This window comes from Parambassis ranga, chromosome 9 (assembly GCF_900634625.1).
Source record: "Parambassis ranga chromosome 9, fParRan2.1, whole genome shotgun sequence".
NCBI classification, from domain to species: Eukaryota; Metazoa; Chordata; class Actinopteri; family Ambassidae; genus Parambassis; species Parambassis ranga.
Window position 1 is genome coordinate 11,147,906 of NC_041030.1, and position 14,231 is coordinate 11,162,136.

At 42.5% G+C, this 14,231-nt stretch overlaps 1 long non-coding RNA gene across 1 annotated transcript in view; it reads right to left on the minus strand.

Annotated features, from left to right (window-relative positions):
- The window catches only part of LOC114441847 (uncharacterized), a 34,221-nt gene extending 21,792 nt beyond the window's left edge, over nucleotides 1–12,429 (minus strand). Inside the window, exon 1 of the long non-coding RNA XR_003671288.1 lies at nucleotides 12,137–12,429. This is a non-coding gene — a long non-coding RNA (uncharacterized LOC114441847). The remainder of the gene's footprint in view (nucleotides 1–12,136) is intronic.
- Nucleotides 12,430–14,231: the final 1,802 nt, after the last annotated feature.

A 14,231-nucleotide genomic window follows, 5' to 3' on the forward strand; every position in this document is an offset into this window, starting at 1 on the left:
AGCTCTCTCTAACACACACACACACACGTACTGTTACCACACCATTGCACATGTGCTGACACACACACACCCACACACACACAGTCAGGGGCCAATGAGGCCATAATTAATAATACAACCACACATGTCTGTTATGATTTGGTTCTCAATTTTATTTATGCTTTTATTACATCAAATACACACCATGAGGAGGGAGTGAAATCAACACACAACTATCATACACCTTTTTACTTTTACATTTAATTAACACTAACCAATGAAAACAAATAGGAGCCTCTCTTAATACAGGGGCATGTTCTCAAACTCCCTATTGCAATGTTCTACACATTTCTGAGTGTGTCTTGTGGTTGTGTGGCAAACCAGTGTGTGTGTGTGTTTCTAGCCCTACGGCAGACTTTAGGGTAACTATACAACACCCCCCCCCCCACCCTCTCCATCTTCACCCCTTTCCCTTTGCGGCTTGTGTGGCTTGTCTCATCCCATCTCCCTCCTGCTCCTCTATCTCCCTCCTCTGCTCCCCTCCACCACCATCACCCCGCTTCTAGCCTACGTGTGTGTGTGTGTGTGTGTGTGTGTGTGTAGGGTGGGTGGGGGGATGGGGGGGATACACACTGGCAACAACGGTGCCAAGAATCAACCCCTTGCTTTCTCTAAAGCAGCGTTGTGGTGATGCACAGGATGCAAAATGTAATGCAAATTGCATGCGTATGCATATCACACACTCACACACACACACACAGAGGCAATATAAGATAACATAAAGCAGAACATACAGTATATGAGCCATATACAGGGATTATTGTAGGAGGAAAAATAAAAAATATGTATTAAGTGAGCTGCACTGATTTGAAACGAAATGTAATTTCACACAGGAAAAATACACGTCTCTTGACTTACAGTATGTGACACAGTACTGAGTGTGTCTTTTTCTCAATGTGTGTGACTCCTTACCAATTGCACCTACCTATAGTATATGATAAAAGGAAGTAGTCAAAGAACAAAAGCATTTCCTTTATGAGAGGTGTGTCTTCTCTCCACCCCGGTGGCTTACAGTGTTTCATTATCCAAAGTCGAGGTCTGCTTTGTCACCCAGCTCCCCCATGCTGCCTGTCTCATTTCCTCTCAGTAACAATCCATTAGCCAACGCCAGGCTCAAACTCACAGCCGTTTAATTATTCTCACTTCTTTGGCAGCACGCCGGGGCGTACCACTCATCAGTGGAAACAGGGAGGTAGGGAAGGGGAACAGCTGATATTGTGTATATACTTTATGCATATAAAAAAGGACAACAGGCTGACAATGCAAGGACACACCATTCATATAAACATGTTTTCACATACTCACACGGTACCATAACAGGACAACTTTAAGATAACACACACCCAACAATACATATGGAAGTACTGAAACTAATTTACCTGTCAACCTTCAATTTAAATCTAAAACTCTAAATCAGAAACAAGGGTCAAACACGTCTGATTACACACCCTCCTAAACTGGTGAACCGCATATATGCGTGTATTGTGTGTGTGTTTGTGTGTGTCAATGCCTGAAAACTGGAGATGATGTGTGGTATAATTCATCTTGAATAATTTCCTGCACATTCTTTTTCATGCTCAGGAGCACTTCACGATGAAAGGGAATGCTAATGCAGTGTGTGTATCTCACCGAACAATGTTGTGCTGTAATTGTGTGCGTGTGTGTGTGTGTCTGCCCGTGTGTATGCCACCTCACTAAGCACATTTATGATAATTAACAGATAGAAGAGGTCAGCTACAGTGTGTGTGTATGACAGCGAGAGTGAGTAAGAGAGGAGACAGAAAATGATGGCGAGACAGTATAGCAGTGATTTACATAAACTATAATATTGTCACCGACTTCAGCTCTCGCCTCTGTGGTGTTTTATTCTCTTTAAGAAAGATATTGAAATGAGGAAATATTATTTATTATTCACAAAAAGGTAAAATTTGTCATCTTTATCTTGTTAGGTTTGGACAAACTGCATGTATATCAAGAACTTTAATTTCTGTCTAGCACTTTAAAGTGGCAAATTAAGGTGGTAATTTAATGACTGTTTGATACTGTAAATAAGCACATGAATGCATGTGGCAGTACTGTATGCTTCTCAGCCAAAAAAGAAGGCTCAGTGATGACCAGCCTGGCATACACATGGCAAAGTGAAATTCTCAAGAAAATAGCAATTAGCCGTTTACTTATTATAGCCGTTGTGCTAATATTAGCGCTCGCACACAGTAAATGGCGGGCAAAAGAAAGCCGAACACAGCTCGCTCTTATAAGTGACAGTAATCGAAGGGATTAATGCATGCAAATGAAATGCTCAGCATGCATAGCAGACGATAACGGTAATTGAATAATTGACTTTCAGATCTCAGTCCTGTCCGCATACTGCACAGAAATTTGTATGCGTTAATGTGTATGCGTGCGCGTGTCTATGCCAGCGGACATTTTAGGTCTACCCTCCCCACACTCACTACTGCCAAACGCCTTAAGATGGTGGCACCTTGAGGCAGAGAGAGACACTCGTACAGAAAGCCAATCTCCTCCTCCTCCTCCTTCCGTTTTCCCCCCTTCTTCTACCTCAGGTCCTCACGACAACACAGGACAGACCCCCCCCCCCTTCCCCACCTTCCTAACCCTTAGCCCCCCTAATAAATATTTAATTCACCCCTCTCTAATAAGGATATTAGGCAAGTACACCCCAGCCCTGGCGTATATGCATGAGTCCTTTCTCATCAAATTTACATAAAAGGGCCAGATGCTAATGCGAGCGTAGCAACTACTGCTCACTATTCTATATATGCACTGGTTCTGGCTCTCTCATCTGAGGGCCCATATAATTTAATTGCCGAACAGCATATATTTTAAAAACCGATTCGCTGTATTCAAATTTGTATCCAGGCCTTAATACCACATGCTTGACAAAGAGCAGAAACGCGGCCACATTTTAATTGTACTGGAAGTGCGTCTACAATATTTATGCTTATTTAATGTTTGTCTGACGCCCCTCCCCTCATGTCAAATGGTAGCTACATATCATGCATGGTATGAAAAAGGAAAAAAAAAGGAAGAGTCAAGTTCGAATTCAATTCGTGGTGAATGCAAAGGTGTTGTGTTGTAAAGATTTAGAGCTTGTTCAAACAGAAATTACAAATTCATCAACAAAACCTGTTGAGTTGTTGAATTAAGCTGATGACAATCAGCATCATAATTATTATTGGCATTATTGGGATACTGTGATTGTGACAGATCATGGATCAGATCAAACTGTGTGTGTGTCTATATATAAACAGCAACACCCAGACTGCTTAAATGTGGAGTATGGCATATCGCATGCAGAGACTGAGAAATGGTGTTTGTAATTAATAAACAATGAATAATGCAGTGACACAAAATATATTATTTACACCCTTTCAACTTGGTGGAAGCACATTTCACATGCAAGTATACTAATTCATTTATAGTGCATAGTATTTGCATAATCAAAAGATATCCTGGAAGACAGGCTGACAGCCAGCTTTGGACTTGTAGAGCAAAAATAGCATCTGTGCAGGCGGCCTCATAGTGAATAGTACTGCTGCTGCCACAACACTGATATCTAATAACACAGCTATGATGCTTAGTTAGTTGTTGTTATCTTAAATTTGGGGGAGGGGATATTACAATCATTGTTATCGGTTCATACACAGTGCCTGCATTACATGTTGTGAGTTATGGAATTATGCATATAAGAAGAGACCGAGATAAATCAGTGTGTTTATATAAATGAAAAGGAAGTAACAAAATCTGTAGAGAGGTTTAAATTTTACTCAAATTCTTTTTTTTTATTTCCTCATTTTAAACCTTTTAGTGAAATTGTGATGAAAATAAAGCATTTTAAAACTTCAACATTATAGATCAATAAAGTTTTAACACTACTGACAGTTACAGAAAATCTTACGATTTGGAGCATATGTATAAAAACATATTAGAAATATCATTCAGTGGTTGAAGTGCAGAACTTTGACAATGTTTTCCTTAGATGTGTGTGATTGTGCATGTCATTCTAAGAGATTATTTTAATTCCATAAAAAGTAAACTATCTTGACAAAAGCAAATCTGCACCGTGCAGACAGCACAGATTTATCAACATTATGTTATGTTTTATATGGAACGGATGTATGTGACAGCGTATAGAAGTAAAGGTTCCTGATTAACATGTCGGGCATGTATTTCCTCATGGTTATAGCTGAAGGGGAGGGCCATACAGTGTGGCAGAGCACAGCATGCCCGCTGCTCCCCACAAGACGCTCAAGTGGCCATGCATGATGTCATTAAAAAGGGCCGAGCCATGACATTCCTCAGTGGATTATTGGCAAGTTATGGCTGGCTGGTCTGTTATGAAGGGAGGTCGATCAGATCCCTATTAATTGGCAATGACACCATTATTGAAGGCGGTGACACCTTTTAAGTGTGTGTGTGTGAGTGTATGAGTGGAAAACACACTGTCACATTTAGACATTACAGCCCCAGAATCTTACATTTTTAGATATCATCATCAATATCAGTTTATAGGAAAAACGAGAGAAAACAGTTGCTTTCTGCTTACTGCGTGACATTTTAGTTTGTTGCATATAAGCGTTCTACATACATATGCACACAAACACGCTCGCACAACAACCAGGAACCTGTCCTGCATTGGCAGGGACTGATACTGCCATGCGCAAGGTGATCTCACCTACCGTTGCCGTGGCGACACCAACCAGAGGGAAAAGCCTTACTGTGTGTGCGCATGCGTCTGTATATGTGTGTGTGTGTGTGTGTGTGTGTGGTTGTGATTGTGACAGAAGCTTGAGCTGGAGGAAGAGAAGGAGGAGTATAGGAGAAGGAGGGCCTGCAGGAATTCATGTTGTGCCTGGCTTGTTTAAGGTTTATGCCTCATTCACTTACTACCTATATCAAGGGAAATACTGAACTGGCCCATTCAATTATCAGGGCAATAAATTCAGCATGGCCGTGTTGTTAAAATAGCAGGGTGGCGCTTTATTAGAGAGAGGATCAGTATGGGAAGGTAGAGGGTGCATGTCAGTTCATTTGCATATGAAGACAAGCAGCAAAACATGGCGGGTTTCATGTGTACATGCCCACTGACGAATAAAAGCATGCGTACATGTAACTACAACCACTTGCATTTGTCTTTAGGAAAAACAGCCAATATAAACTCCCAGCTACTACCAGCTGGTATTGTTGAATTCTATTAGTGATGAAGAGCTAACTCAGACTATAGGGGTCATCTGCTCATCAATGGGTGGTGGTGGCCTAGGCTTGCTCCACAGCCATGAATGCACTGAATTCATTACCCCTGGTGCACAGATGGTGTCTGGCTGCCTGTCTCAAGTTCAAGTTCATGTCCAGGAGACGCACACACACACACAAAAAAGAGAGAGACATGGCCCAAGCCAGACAGACAGACGTTGTTGACTGAGACACAGCTATTGTTCCCTTTCATCAACATGGTTGTAGTAGCCTCACAGGCTATCCAAACGGTCAGTTAATCACAAGGACAAACACACAGGAAAACATACACACATGCAAACATAGACATATGCAGATGCACATGAAGTGTTTTGCTCCATCATAGGCCTCAGCAAAATAATAATAAAACCTTCCTCTTTCAACCCAGATAGAATTTCATGTCAGCTCTTAATATGACAGCTTTTTCTGCACAAGACGCCATACATCTAAGCAGTGTGTGACTGCAAAACAATATGGCAGCAAGCCACTATGAATAACAAAAAGAAAAGCAAAAACACAAACATGCAATGCATATATTAACAAATAGCACCTGTATGACGACTATATTCACACCCTTTGTCTGGCAGAGAAATTACCCTGCAGCCGATGCATATTATAAATCTGCTACTGCATATGCCATACACAGCACGGAGGCACAGAATAAAAAAACCCAGACACACTCTTGCATGGTTGGCATGGTTTTGTTACTCAACAAATCACGTGACAACAATGACTGCAGACTGCTGTGTGTGTTTAAGGGGCACAGCTACGCTCAGAGCCTTCATTAACTGGGAAGAACGTAGGTGGACTGTCAACACCCATTTCTACATTCCAAGTCAAATTACAAACATATATATGGTACATACACACACACACACACACACATATATATATATATAGGGTTCTTTGAAGTGAATGCCCAGGCCTTTTTCTTTCAGCAGCAACGTGCCCGTATGGCAGGCACACTTCCATAAATAATATAAAAGCATACTTATGGTCACATCACTAGAAGACACTATTCAGCCTCATTTTAGAGACACAGTGAAAAAATGTGATGCATCTTTACAATATCAGATAAATGTGAATTTTTAGGAGGGAGGCAATGTCATCATCACAGACAGACGGAGAGTAGAGTTTGTTATTTTTAGGACTTGTGGCACAGGGTTCATAAAAAACACTACAGTGACCTAACTAACATTTACAAGCTGAGGAAATCATTGCCAATCACGCTGCATCTCTCCTCCATGCAGCCTAGAAATTCTGAAAGAAGGGAAATGCATGCAAGTATGATTTCCAAAAATGTCTGAGACATGTGATGCTGCTCTCTTCTGGTAATAACACATCTCAGCATTGCATTGCAAATCCTGTTGAGTAGGCACGTTCCTTGTTTATACCATGGAAGGATGGACAAAAGGATAAAAAAGGCAACACAGACATTAAGCTGAAGATGTATTAAAAGAACAGATTTTGTGTCAGTTACTTGTTTGAATGGGGGGGGGTCTATAAAATGAGCCACTTCTGAGTTCTGAGAAATGACATTACATCGCACTTGATGGACTTGATTTTGGTTAATGATATTTGATGGCGGCTTAGTTACAGACTCTATTTTTATATAGCCTGGCTTTGACATTTAGTGTCACCCCCAGCCTTAAAAACAGTGTTCTCTTTCATAAAGCCTAGACGACTATTTCAATCGACTTAACCAAGGACAATAAGACTTGTTTTATTCACTGCTGCTTGGCCCAAATTGTGTTCTCAAATTTCTTTCGGGCAAACGACCTGGTATTGTATGCTGTCTTTGACAGGGGTCAGGAACAAGAGACACTAGTTTTGTCTGACGGTGTGAGAAAGTCTGCAAGAGACCTTTTCACTGAAGGCAGTGCTGAATTCAGCCACTGTGCCTCTGTTTGAGACTGCACGTGAATAGTCCCCTGTTGTCAAATAGCAGATCTCTAAACATTATGCTGAACCTGAGCTTTGACTTAATCACATGTTTCAAAGTGTAAAAAAGACACACTTTTACTCAGAGCACAAAGACTTAAAATAAAATTGAATCCCAAATTGTGTCTAAAATGTTTGCAACACATGGTGTACAGAGGAAAAACAATCTTTCCCCTGACAGATCCACAAAATGTCAAATAATGGCCACTTACATGTGTGTGTGGGATGAAATAGGAGAGAATAAAAACACCCTAAGAACAACAGTTTATATAGGCTTATCACTTTTTGAACGTCCTTTGTTATGTTTGACACAGGCCATATGTCATTTAGCCTATTTTAAAATGTGTCATTACATGTTATATGAGGATCCATAAAGGTGTCCCCACACAAGTCTCACTGTGCCATATGCTCCTAATGTCTTTTCTTGGTCTGTAATCGCATTCATGGTCAAGTTCAAATGCAAAGATGTCATTATTCAAATGCGCCAGACTTCTTTATGCAACATTATCTGCACTATTACTAATTCTCTCTACAACGGCTGAATCTGCACGCTCAAGTAGGGGCCATGCAGGATTACAGACTTGCAGCACATCCCTTTCACATCCATAAACCCGCATAGTTTTAAGATAATGACCCCAAGTCCTCATTATCAGTACAATTGGCGAGACATTAACGCATTCAAGACCGTTACTACTCCAGGTTTAGGAGCGCGCGTCGGCTGGGGCTGGGAAACGTCGCCTCTTTCTTTGGGGATGCAGATGAGTCTGGTGCACTTGACGTCTTTTCATGACCCCTGTCGTCAACCCCCATCCCCCCACCCAGTCCCCTCCAGGCCCTCACGGCGCTGTCTGTCATATTGGGCCTGGGCATGGCATTGCCACTTGCCCCACCGAGCGTGGGAATGGGATCGTCCAGTCGTTCACATCTCCTGCACTGCGGTTAACGGAATCAATTAAGCAGGCCCGACCCCCCCACACCCACCCACCCCAACATCTCCCCAATCCCCTCACTCCCTCCCTCCTCTCCTCCCTCTTCTGCCACCTCCCTCCTTCTCCTAACCCTATTCCCCACCTCTCTCTCACACACACACACACACACGCGGTCTCTCTCTCTCTCTCTCTCTCTCTCTCCATTTTTTGTCAGTTCAGTATACGTCCTAATTATTACTGTTTGGGATGCCAGCGCCGTTTCCTGGCCGGACTCGATCATGCTGAAATAAGAAGCATGCGGCGCACACGTGGATTTCTACAAAGCTCTAAATGTCACTCTTTCATTTCCATCGCATCCTCCGGATGAGCCTAAGCAGACACTTTATACAGATGAAATACATTTTTATTTAGTAGAATATTATATATGTTATAGAAGCTTTTAACATGCGATATCAGGCCCGATAAAAAGTTTAGTGTGTGTGAATTTTAAATGTGGATGAGCGCGCACACATGTAATCGTATAAAACTCCCTAACCCTGAAAACACTATTAGTTAAATAACTCAGCTATCTTTCCCCCCAAATCAAACAAATATCTACCAGGTGGAGAATAAATAATAATCATGAAAATAAAATAAACTAAAAATATAACTAATTAGATAAATCACATCTACAATCTCAGGTCCACAGGATAACTGAGCAGGAGTGTGTCGTCCAAAAGTCCTCGATGAGTCTGGAAGTAGTTTTTACTTTCGGTTATCTAGCTTTATGACGAGCAGAACACTCATACAGCTAGATAACCAAAGATAACAACCCACTTCCCAATCTGCAGCAATAATCCACATGTACATTTCTTCTGGTCTCCAAGTTTCCATCTCTCACATATAGTTAGCAAAAAGTCATCAGTGAGCTTTTTCAAGTCTCAGTGTGCATTGTATCCCTTATATTCCATGTTATTTGCCGTTGAGGGCCACTATGGCACAACCAGAGCTGTTTAACACCCGACAAATGCGACACTTCTTCGAAAAAAAATGATATATATTCCCAATGTTAATGTCATATTCAGTTGACATTAACCAGTATTACTGAGTTGAAGTAGGCCTTGAAAATCGCGGTAAGGTGCAGTCATCCTTGCACAGGGGCCCTAATTTGCAATGCAAATGGATTCAATCCCACAAAAGGCTCTTTCGCCTCTATTAAGTCGTTGTGGCAGTAGCAATAGATATCCTGTGAGGCCGGCGGAGAAGAAACACGGTAGAGAAGGGGGGAAATCCGGTTTCCTGTGGAAAGTGCAATAACGGCACAGGGAATTACGACGCAAATGTTTCGGATTATGAAAGCAGGAGCCTGCTTTTTGGCCATAGAGTGTCAAGTTGTCCGTTCGAATCCAGCGTGTACTTAAGAAGAGATGAAACCGATGACTCTGAGCCAAAGGGTCCGTTCTGCAGGCTGCATGGTCGATCAGTCTGAAAAGAGTGGGGGAATAAGGGCCATCCCCAAAGGGAAGGGGGCTGGGGGTGGCCAAAATATGGACCAACCCTGGTGAGGTCAAAGGCCTCGGACCACGACAATGTAACTACGGTGATGTCATGAAAAAAAATCGCAAATGCACCCTCCTATCAATGCACAATCTTCATCCATTACACAGAGCGCGCTGGAATAAGTCCGCCTTGCAGCGAGCAGCCCGCACGCCTTCTCTCTCTCTCACACAGGGATGGAAATGGATGGCAGGGAAACCATATGTTTGTTTTTACACAGAATGAGAGCGATTCAGCTGCTTTTAAGGGAAGACGCGAGCAGAAAAAAAAATCACCTCTCAAAACAACACAAACGAAATAACTCAGTGAGGAGAGCATCCTGGAGCTGCCTGAGCTGCCTGAGCGCCAGCGTCTTCTGTCTATAAGGCTACGCTTTCTCTTCGCGACAACATATTATCCGTTTGCTTATTGCTCTCCTTCTCAGATGAGGCACAACTGTAGGAGTTAAATTGCTCTCACGTTCTCGATTATGCGTCGAAATCCTTTATAGCTTCTTGTGTGTGTGTGTCTGTGTGTGTGTGTGTGTGTTTTGCCATCGTCGCATCCGATGGGTAGACTACAGTGGTGTTCAGGTAGGCTGGCGATGTCGCCTCACACGAAATAAAGCCCCAGCGCTGTAGCGTGCGGATGTTAACCCGCTCACTTTCCCACAGAAATGTAAGTAGTTAACCAACAGCTCACCACAAATGGGTCAAAAATACAGGATCTTTGCAACTGAGTCAACAATAACAAGCAGAGGAACATGTGATGGATCATGCGCAGGAGCGTGCAGCTGCAGGTTTAAGCTACCTTGTGCACAACTTTGATTCTGTTCGGACCAATAAAACCCTCCCAATGCAGGAGAGAAAGTTAAAGCCTCACACAGTCGACCATTCAGTTCGTGCGTGTGTACGTGGATGGGCGCATGACAGGAAAAGGTGAACCTTTGATGAGGTGGTGCCAAATTAACACCGTATTATTTGTCAATGGCATCATCAGCTTTTTTTTTCTTCTTCTTCAGGTGTTCCATTCACTCGCTACAGTTTTAAACCCTGACTCTCAAGTTCACTCTCGTTTAGTAAGTGGGAGGGGCAAAGCAGAGGTGTTTTAATGAGCGAATATGAGTCACGAGGCCTTTGCATTTCAATTAGGGATTACTACGCACACTACTTGGTTCCTTAAACCCTCACAAACACAGCCAGTGCATTCACATCCCCATCTTTGGACCATCCATTTCTACATATCATATTTCACCTGCTACACACGACATTCTATAAATATCTCTAAATGTAATCAAATGTAAAGCACTCAAAATGTTCACTAATTTACGCACACATTCTCAAACTCTTCCTTTCCCTCTTTTCCAAATCCACAATCACTCCGTCCCTGATGTGTGTCAAATGAGTGGCACCAAGTGAAGGCCAACTTCATATCATTCAGATCAGCGTTATAAAGCGCACCTGATTAGCGTACAGGAGGCTCAGGCCTCCCACACAGAGGCCATGGTTTAATTACAGCACGCCACTTTTTAAAACCTGCAACCTGCTGGTGTTTTTGAAATTGTGCAAGGCAGCGTTTTCCGTAAAAGTCCATAATACAGTGCCGAGAAAAAATATCAGATAAGAATCTCCATCTATATTAGCTTTATTGTTTGAACAGATGGTTCATTCGTGCGTAATAACCCATATACTGTACAACCAAGGCTTTGTTTTTAAGGCACTGTGACCACTTTTCTGACCTTATTCAATGTGAAGTGGAACTTTTTCCTTTCTTTCCAACATTTCAGCTTGGTTATTGAGGAAAAATAAGCTCGGGCATTGCATATGGATTTTCATGATTCTGTACCTGAATGACAGCTATTTTTCCTTTTTTTAAATGACCTCAAACACATCGCTCTCCAGATCACACTTTTTACTCTTTATCTATAGTTCATACGAACTAAAGCTACACACACTGGCTTCGCTGGCTTTAAATGTGCCTCATATAGGTATACAATTTTGGTAATGATAATAATAATTTCAGGCATCCTCAGTTTTAACAAGACGCTCATTTTGGCAACAAAGCAGATAATCACATACGCACCTGCTTGTTGAGAGAGACTATTTTAAAACTCTGATAGAGGACCTAATAGCAGGAGGCTGGATACAGTGAGTGAAGGTGGTTATATTGTAAAATGTTAACGTAATCCTTATTAAAATATAGAAGGATGTCGGAAGCAGTTGCTTCCAGACGATGTCAAATAGATGTAATCAGTGCGCCCCTTTCCAAAGTGTGTGAGCAAACCTTAGCAGTCACAAACTTCGCTTTTATCTCTAAATAAGTAAAAGAAGAAATTACTATTCTGTGTCAAATTGTAGCAAAACATCAACATTCACTATCTATTCCCAGCGATGCGCCTGTAGCTAACTTTCTTGCGCACAGGGAAAGCGTTTTAAAGCAGCCACAGAAGTTGCACTTACTTCCTAATGGTGAGTCAAATCACTGCAAGCGATCAGAAAGCGTCCCAAAGCTGGAGAAGATCAGCGGGCTCCGCGTGCACCGTGGTGTGGTATATGTTCCCCTCAAAATATCCCAGCCGTAATATTTGGTGGGGGGAGACTTTAAAATTGCCGCTAACACTCTGCAGTCTGCATTTTGGCGTGCTAGAGCTGCTCTGTGCGAAGCATGAGCACATCCCAAGCACATGACAGACGAAGAGAAGGAGAAAGAGGGAGGGATGGATGGGGAGAGGGAGAGAGGCAACTTTCCCATAACGTCTACAAGCACCAAATAGAAAAGTGCACAGTTGAGCTCTCAGTGTGCAAGTTTTTTTCCCCTGTTGATGGTGGGGTCGGATGAGGAGGGAGGGGGTGATGATGATGATGATGAGGAGGGGTGGTCGGGGGGGGGGGGGGGTATAAAGTCCATCCTTCTGTGTGAGGAGAGGACGTGCTCTGAAATTCAAACAAGTTCCCTCGGTTCTTTTGTTGCACGCACGAACTAAGGCAGCATTGTTCGCAGTTTGGCGTGGACCTCTCCCCTCCTCTTCCCCTGACCAGGTTGCGAAGTGAGCCTCGCAGTTGGGTGGTAATGAATTTGCTGCAGGCGCTTCGCTAACACGCTTTGACAAACGGAACGCATTTACCGGTTTCCAGACAGAGGGGAAATGATTTGCTACATGCAATTCCCAAACTAAGTCTCGAATGAAGTCAATAATAAAAAGAAAAGAAAAAAAAGGTGAGAAACACACTTTCAGCTTCACTGAAAATGTTTTGATTGGATCAGTGTGTACAGTCTGTGTAGGCCTATACTAGACTTATGAAATCACTTTGGTCCCACAAGCCTAATAAGGGCTAATCTTATACGACACACACACGCTGGTAAGATCACAGACATTTTCACACAAAAAAAGTTAGAATGAGGTGACCTACTTGTCAGTAGCCTACAAGTAACCCGTGTCTTTGAATATTTCTCTTGGTGATGACATACTTTTTGTTTTTGTGAATATGTTTCTGGAAAAAAAAACATAGTGAAAGGTTCCACTCTGCAAGAAAGACACTTCTCCTTTTTTGTTGCGCATAAGCATCAGGATACCTGTTCAATTATTTGCCCGGGCCAGAATTTTCAGATTTTGTTTTTCTTTCTCAAAGAAAATTATCATGTGACTAAAAAAGAAAGAGAAATATGAAGAAACACAGGCAGCACCACGAACCCTCTCTCCTTTTACTCCCCCCCACCCCACCCTTTGCCTAATTGCAGGCGTATCCATTAGATTCAACCGGATTCACGTTTTAGTTTAACAGCGAGGGCACGTTCAATGACGTAGACAAGCATATCAGCTACGTGCAGCCATATTTAAATACATCAAGGCAATTAGCGCATCAAAATATGCAAATCCCTCTTACTACATAGTCCGCCCGGCCGCAGTCGGAGTAATTTCCCCCCAGCCTGCTCTTGGGTGTTTGATTGCCGTTTTGAAAAGCCAACGTAACGTTGTTTGTTTTTTTTCCCCAAGAAGCTTCCTTAATGTGAGCAGGACAGAAGGGAGACATGAAGAGAAGGGGAACCGTGGCTCCTGCATGGAAAACCGCCCATGCGTAATGAGACGACCCGCTCCGCCATTCTCAATTCTCCGACGCTGTTGGCTGTGGTGTGCGTATTATTTTTAATATTGATGCATATTCAGTGGATAGATTTGCATTAGGGAGTTATTCTGTTTATTTCGAACGTTTTGTACGTGATGTAGCGTTTAGACGCAGAGCTCCTGTGTAGACTATCCTCTCCTCGCGATGACATTTAAAATCCCTTTAAATTTCATATTCAAATTGTAGTCTGTTTTATTGACTATAGTGACACGTCATCGATGGTACTGTGGTGTCGATAATTAGAATGTTCCTAATCTGAATGATGTAAATCGGCGATCCTTTGAATACTTATATGCAGCATGCATGAACAAAGAGCTCTGTGGTGCGCAAACAATAGAGGACATTCAGAGGTAGACCTCTGCCGAGGAGGCGATGCTACAGTTAGACCGATGTGGCTGGATCATAACAAGACAATGACACAGTCTGAGCA